The sequence below is a fragment of the Anomalospiza imberbis genome, chromosome 1 (genome assembly GCF_031753505.1).
Source record: "Anomalospiza imberbis isolate Cuckoo-Finch-1a 21T00152 chromosome 1, ASM3175350v1, whole genome shotgun sequence".
Taxonomy (NCBI): Eukaryota; Metazoa; Chordata; class Aves; order Passeriformes; family Viduidae; genus Anomalospiza; species Anomalospiza imberbis.
Genome location: NC_089681.1, coordinates 92,850,378 through 92,856,377, shown reverse-complemented (window position 1 = coordinate 92,856,377; position 6,000 = coordinate 92,850,378). Strand labels below are relative to the sequence as shown.

The 6,000-nt window shown below is 43.4% G+C and overlaps 1 long non-coding RNA gene across 1 annotated transcript in view; it reads left to right on the top strand.

Moving 5' to 3' along the window:
* The first annotated feature begins 202 nt into the window (after positions 1-202).
* The window catches only part of LOC137479646 (uncharacterized), a 42,691-nt gene continuing 36,893 nt past the window's right edge, over positions 203-6,000 (top strand). The window contains exons 1-2 of the long non-coding RNA XR_011002415.1: positions 203-503; positions 725-912. This is a non-coding gene — a long non-coding RNA (uncharacterized lncRNA). The remainder of the gene's footprint in view (positions 504-724; positions 913-6,000) is intronic.

Genomic DNA, 6,000 nt, shown 5'->3' with positions numbered 1-6,000 from the left:
GGTCTGACAAATATTGCAAAGGTCATTGCTAGTCAGTGGCAGGGGGAATAAAAAAGAAATGTTCATCAAGAGGTACAGGGAAGAAAGACTCTCAAAGGAGTGCTTCTCAAGCCTGTGTGGGTTTTGTTTGGTTTTAAATGCATGCATTATGTGCCTATGGATCTATCACAGGATATGCGCTCTTGGATCCCCAGTGACTGTTAGAGTGCCTGTGCAAGAGCACCAGTACATGATCCTACTTAATGAGCGCCATAAAACTCACAGAATTTAGTTTAGGGCCATGAAGGCTGAACTCAGCATCACCAAAGGCCGTGGCAGAATGTTCTGGATGGTGTGGAAGAGAAGGATTTGAATGTGAATGCTGAACAGTTGCATTATCTATGTCCTTTAGTGGTGCACTGAAATGATAGCAAGCCTAGGTCTCCTCCAGGGTGCCCTGGTGGGCAGCTTTGAGGGAGCTGGCTTTGCACAACCTTCCTCAGCTTCTGTCATAGCTGCTGCAGGTGAGGGGTTGTTTTATTTCACTTCATTTGGGGTTTAAAAAGAGGGCTTCCATACACTCTGAAATGTAGCCAGAAATGACAGCAAGGTGTGTCTTTCCTCAAGAGCTTGGCAAGCCCTCAAAAGGGGCTGTGGTGCCAAGAGCACCATGCTGTTTGCTGACAGCTGTGCCCCTGGGCTGCAGGAAAGATTGCTTGAAGGCTCATCTTCAATATCATTGCAGGTTGTAACTTTGACAAAGTCCTTCATTTTGAATCAATGTATACAACAATGACCTTCATTATCCTTCATCTCTGGATAGAAATGTGACTAACATCTACCAGGACAACTTATCTCCAAAAAGCTATTCTTGTTCTCCAACTATTTATTGACAAATCTAATTTTGAAGCTATTTTCTGCATGCCTAATCTTGTAAGTATATTAATATTCTGCCTAATGTGTTGTTTATAAGCAAACAAATCAATTTTTTTTCAGAAGGGCATGAGAGTGGTAAATCTATAAACTGAGGATGCCATTTTAATCTGGGCAGTAATACTTCTTAAAGCTTCCCAGAAGTTTCTTTTCTACTGATCCTGGTTGTAGCAAGCAGAGGCCCTGCAAGGCCTCCCTGGTGGCCACTCGCCTAAGATAAGAAATGCCTAGTCATGATGAGTGGACCAAAGTAGCCCCTCTTCCGCCCTCGGACCCTTGTTATCTCTCTGTGAGGCTATAGGTCATATTCTCCTCAACCCTGGCCATTGGACAATTTCCAACACCCTGGTACCCTATATCAACCCCCATCTCTGCCCAGTTAAGCAGAAGAGCTGTGTCTGCATCCCTTGACAGGAGCTGAAATTAAAGGACACTGCTGTGGAACCACATACAGGCCTTCTTTCTCTGTCTCTCTCTCTCTCTCTCTATCCCTATGTGTCTGGTGAGGCACTTGCAAGCACAGAGCGAAATCACTAAGAGCTGAACTCACAGAGCTGAAATCACTCCAGAGTTGCTCACTAAGTTGCCTGCAGCTGGGACCCGAGCCTGAGGGACCCAGACAGGCTGAGCCTATTCATCCCAGTGCTATTCGGGACACCTACAGCAGCGGCAGCCGGGGGTCGGACGGACCCCTGAGCCCAGGCCACATTACCTGGTTTTCTCTCGGATAAAGCTATTTTTTGGCAGAGCTGTGGCTAGTATTCATGAGGACAAGTAAAATGCAATGAACACCTACTGTGTTCACTGGATGGAATTGATAAACAGTAAGAAAGACTTTGGAAGGAAATAAGTAAATTTAACTTTTCTAGGCTGCATGCCTTAGCACAAGAAGTGCAGGAGGGATACAGGATAGCTTCATTCAACAGCCAGCTTTGCCTTACTTGGGTTGGCCCTTGGCTAGAGATGTCCAAGAGTTGTTCCTCCAGTCTAACTCACTAGCTAATATGAGAGTAAACCTCCTTATTTCCATTTGCAAAGTGCTGCTGAATGATAAATTTAACTCAAGCAAGGTGAGTTCCCCACATTGTAGCCCCATCTGCACTGCAAAGGTGTAATGATTCACTGGTTTCAGGTAGGAGTAAGGTTTTGGTAGCTCTGTGTATTCTCTGATTAAAAGTGACTGGGTAGAGCTGCTGGCAAATATGCAAGGCTTTCTGCCTGCTGGTTCAGGAGAAGTCAGAGGCCATCCACAGCCAAAGAGCAGCCCCCCCAGAAAGGGCAGTGTAAGCTTCAGCACATAATTCCATTTGCATACATTGAGACAGCTGGCAGATTTCCTATAGCATGGGAGGTATTACTGTAAGCACAGTGTTTCCCACCCACTGGGAGAAAGATCATGAAATATGGGGGACTGAAAAGCCAACAGTTTCTTTACAGAAGTTGGAGTCTGTCTGTAACAATACTGGTGGGATTTACTCGAATTTATTTTTAAAAGTTCATGTTCAATCAGCTCAATATTTCCACTAGAAGAACACAAAGCAGTATAAATCTGATTTTTTTTTCTTTCTTTTGGCAGTGGATCCATACACTCATTATAATTTAGTAGGCAGGGATTTTATTTCCCATATAGATAAGTGGGCTACTCACCCCTCTTTTCCAAATTCCATGTCTGCTGTGTTTTTTGCTAGGTAGTACACCTCTGTGAGCTGAGAGGATAAAAGTAATAACTCAGAGAAGTGGGCAGCAGCAATGTGGTTAGAGCCACAGATATTCCCCTTCCTTGAGAGGAAATAGTCCCTCTTGATCTGTCTGAGATACAGAAGAACCAAGTGTCTGTAACAGTAAACTGTAAGGAAAGGTGATATATACATATAGTATGTGTATATACTTTATATACACACTGTGCTATATTACATGTATATATATCTGTATTAATTGAGGCAACTGAGCAAAGCCAGGACTCTAGAGTGGTTTCTGTCTTACAACAAGTTAACTATAACAGCAATCAACGCACTGCCCAGTGCCTTACAAAAATCCTAAGCTGGATCATACAAATCTCAACTAAACTGTTTGTGAGCAATCCTGTGGAGCTCTCTGAGGTACAAAAATACAGGGTGACAGACTTGGATAAGAACTTTGGTTGTCCCATCACAGCTGCCCATTTCAGTGGGCTGCAAGAGAGAGTGAGGCATGTCTTTCTCCGGGCACATGGCGAGTGGCTCGGCACCATGCTCCAAAATTGCCTGGATTTTATTTGAGAAGTGATGTTTTGTGGATGAATGAAACCGTTGGTGTGGAGAATATAGCATCCTGTAAGGGGAGAAAAAGGAGCTTTATTCTCGCTTAAGTAGCAGTGGTTTCAGGGTGCCTGGGGACATCTGGAGGATAGGCTTCAGACAGAGCTTGAGAGATCATTGCAGATGTAAATTTGCAAACAGAAAGAAGAAGGTAACCATAACAATGTTTTTGTTATCAATTAATAGATGGAATAACTTTCAGAATCAATGTTTGGGTTAGGCACTTTGGCTAGGAGGGGTTGCACATCAGTTCTGGTCTACTTGAAGGAGGCCAGAATAGCTGGAGAAGTGGTGTATAACACCTGGAAAGCTGTTGTCTCTTCATGACCAAGGCACAAAGTACAACATACTGTCAGTGCTCTCTCCTTCTGGGCTCTAGTTCTGCCTTCTCTGAGTCACTCTCGAGGCTGTATGTATTTCTTGTAAGTCATCTTTGTCCTTCATGTCTTATAAATGTTGTTTTTATAATCTGGAAAGGCTCCATGCAAGATTTCTGGATGACAGCCCCCTTGCAATAATTATGTTTTATTTACAACCACTCCCAAGAGTGGGAATAGTTTTAAACAGGCTACATACCTCACAACAAACACCAGCTCGTTATGTTTTAATAGCAGCAAATCAATGTCCTAAGAATAAGCTTTCAAGGAGTTCCTTGAAGAAGATATTAGCAGCTGTCAGAAAGCACTTTAACCTTTTGAAAGTTAAGATGCAGCTTAAAGTCTCTCCCAGGAGTAGAGAAAGGATTTGCTGAGGGGAAACACCAAATCACCACATGAAATGTTTTCCCAAATGAAGGCCTGGTTTTTGTGGGCTCTCAGACCTCACAACATCATTGTGAAGGTCATAAGGTCTGAGCAGTTGTGTTTTATGCTCAGTCCTCTTCACACATGCAGATGAGTTTGGGGGAAAGGGTAAACTGCCCAAACTAAGACCACAAGACAGTAGCTTTCATCCAACAGATTAAGGTTTCTGCTTACACCTTTCCTCCTTCACATTTTATTAATTCAACACAAAATGCTGTATCTTCAGGATGCCTAAAGCACAGTACATTTGAACACATGATTAGATGTTAAGGTGCTTCATATCACCGGCATTCAGAAAATGAAAACTTATGTCTAAAGGGATTAAAACTATTCCCATAGATTATTTTCTGAGTGAACTCAGGAAATAAGTTCTTATAAGAGATTTGTCTCTGCGTGGGTCAGATCTTACACATTGGAAATGCTAATGTAAATGTTAGAAATGGTGTTTCTGCTCATTTTACCTATTTCTCCACAATCACTGATGCCACAGGGCTCAATACTGACCCTCTGTCCTGTTGTACTCCCTCTGTTTTCAAAGCCACATGACACTGCTTGTTATGGGCATCGCACACTGAGCAGCAGCAATGTTGATCCGATGGCATGACTGGCTTTAGTTCAGTCTTTTTGTGGTCCTGCTGTGTACATTCCTATTCATGTGCTCTTTCTCTGTCAGACTGTACTTTTCATGGTCATAGCCAAGTCTCCAAGCAAGGAGATATTGCACAAGTCTGATTTCAGCAGCACAAGCTAAACAAGATTTTTCTCTTTTCTTCAGTTGTCTATCTCTTCACCAGCAGTAACAGCAGACTATTATTTTCTGATCAGTTGTTGCATTCCTGACAGTTTCTTTCCTCTTGATTAACTGGAGCAAATATCTCAAGTTACTGTGGAATAAACAGTTACCATTTGTCATAAGGACTGTCATAATGGGTCCTGTGTGTCATGATGACTTAAGCTGATGCATTTTACCTTGCAACAGAGGCAGATTAACTGTATGGGCTGGAAAACTTTACCAGGTCTGTTAATGACCAAACTTTGTTAAGCTGCTGTAACTGAGATAGAGCTCAGTCATGTGGCAAGGTCAACTCCCGTGCAAGTGTCCAGAGATGTGTGGTTAGTGAAATGAATAGGGTTAATGCCTTTATTAATGTTAAGCTCTTTATTAAAAAGATCAGCTGGGCAGGGGGCCCAAATGGAGCTCGCCCCTGTTGTTGTAGCTTTCCCTGGTGGCTGAAAGGAAGGAAGTGTGCAGGGTCTGTCACTGAAGTCCAGAGCTGCAGCTGTCCCTTCTTCTTCCCTGTGGCACAACCGGTGGCCAAGGGATGAGGAGTCGGCCAAGAGATGAGGAGGTGTGGAGTGCAGAGTCTGTTGCTGAGGTCCATTACAACAGCTGTCCCCTCTCCTTCCCTGGTGGCAGCCCCAGGGGTCTGTGTCTCTTCTGTCTCCACTTGCTACAGCCTATTCTAGAGGTGATGGTGACAGACAAAAGTCGATCAGGGGCTGTGTTTCCCCTCTTCCTCAGCTAGGGCATTTGTCTATCCCCCTCTACTGTGTTTAGTTTTTTATTTAGGGGTGTCTTTATCCCCAAAAAATACTCCCATGATCCCAGGGGGTTTTCTTATTTGCATCTTAGTCCCAGAATGTCAGTGTGGTGGGGGGAGGCAGGTTACCTTTGGGTAGTTTAGAGAAAACAAACAGAGCAATTAACTAATTAACATTTCAATATCGTTAGCCAGCAGTCATTCCAGTGTTGCCATGGGAACTAGGAAGGCCCTGCCCGCCTCTTTGAGGGGCACCTGGAAGCTTTGTTCATTACAGTTAGCAGCAGATAACTTTGTTCAGAGAAAGCATCTCTCTGTATATGTGTGTGGATGCTGTAGCTTTTCCACGAAGTTAATATAGAAAGAAGAGGGTTGAAATACTATTATTATTATTGTTGTTGTTGTTGTTGTTGTTGTTATTTTAACTGGATTGGGGAGAGGGTGAAG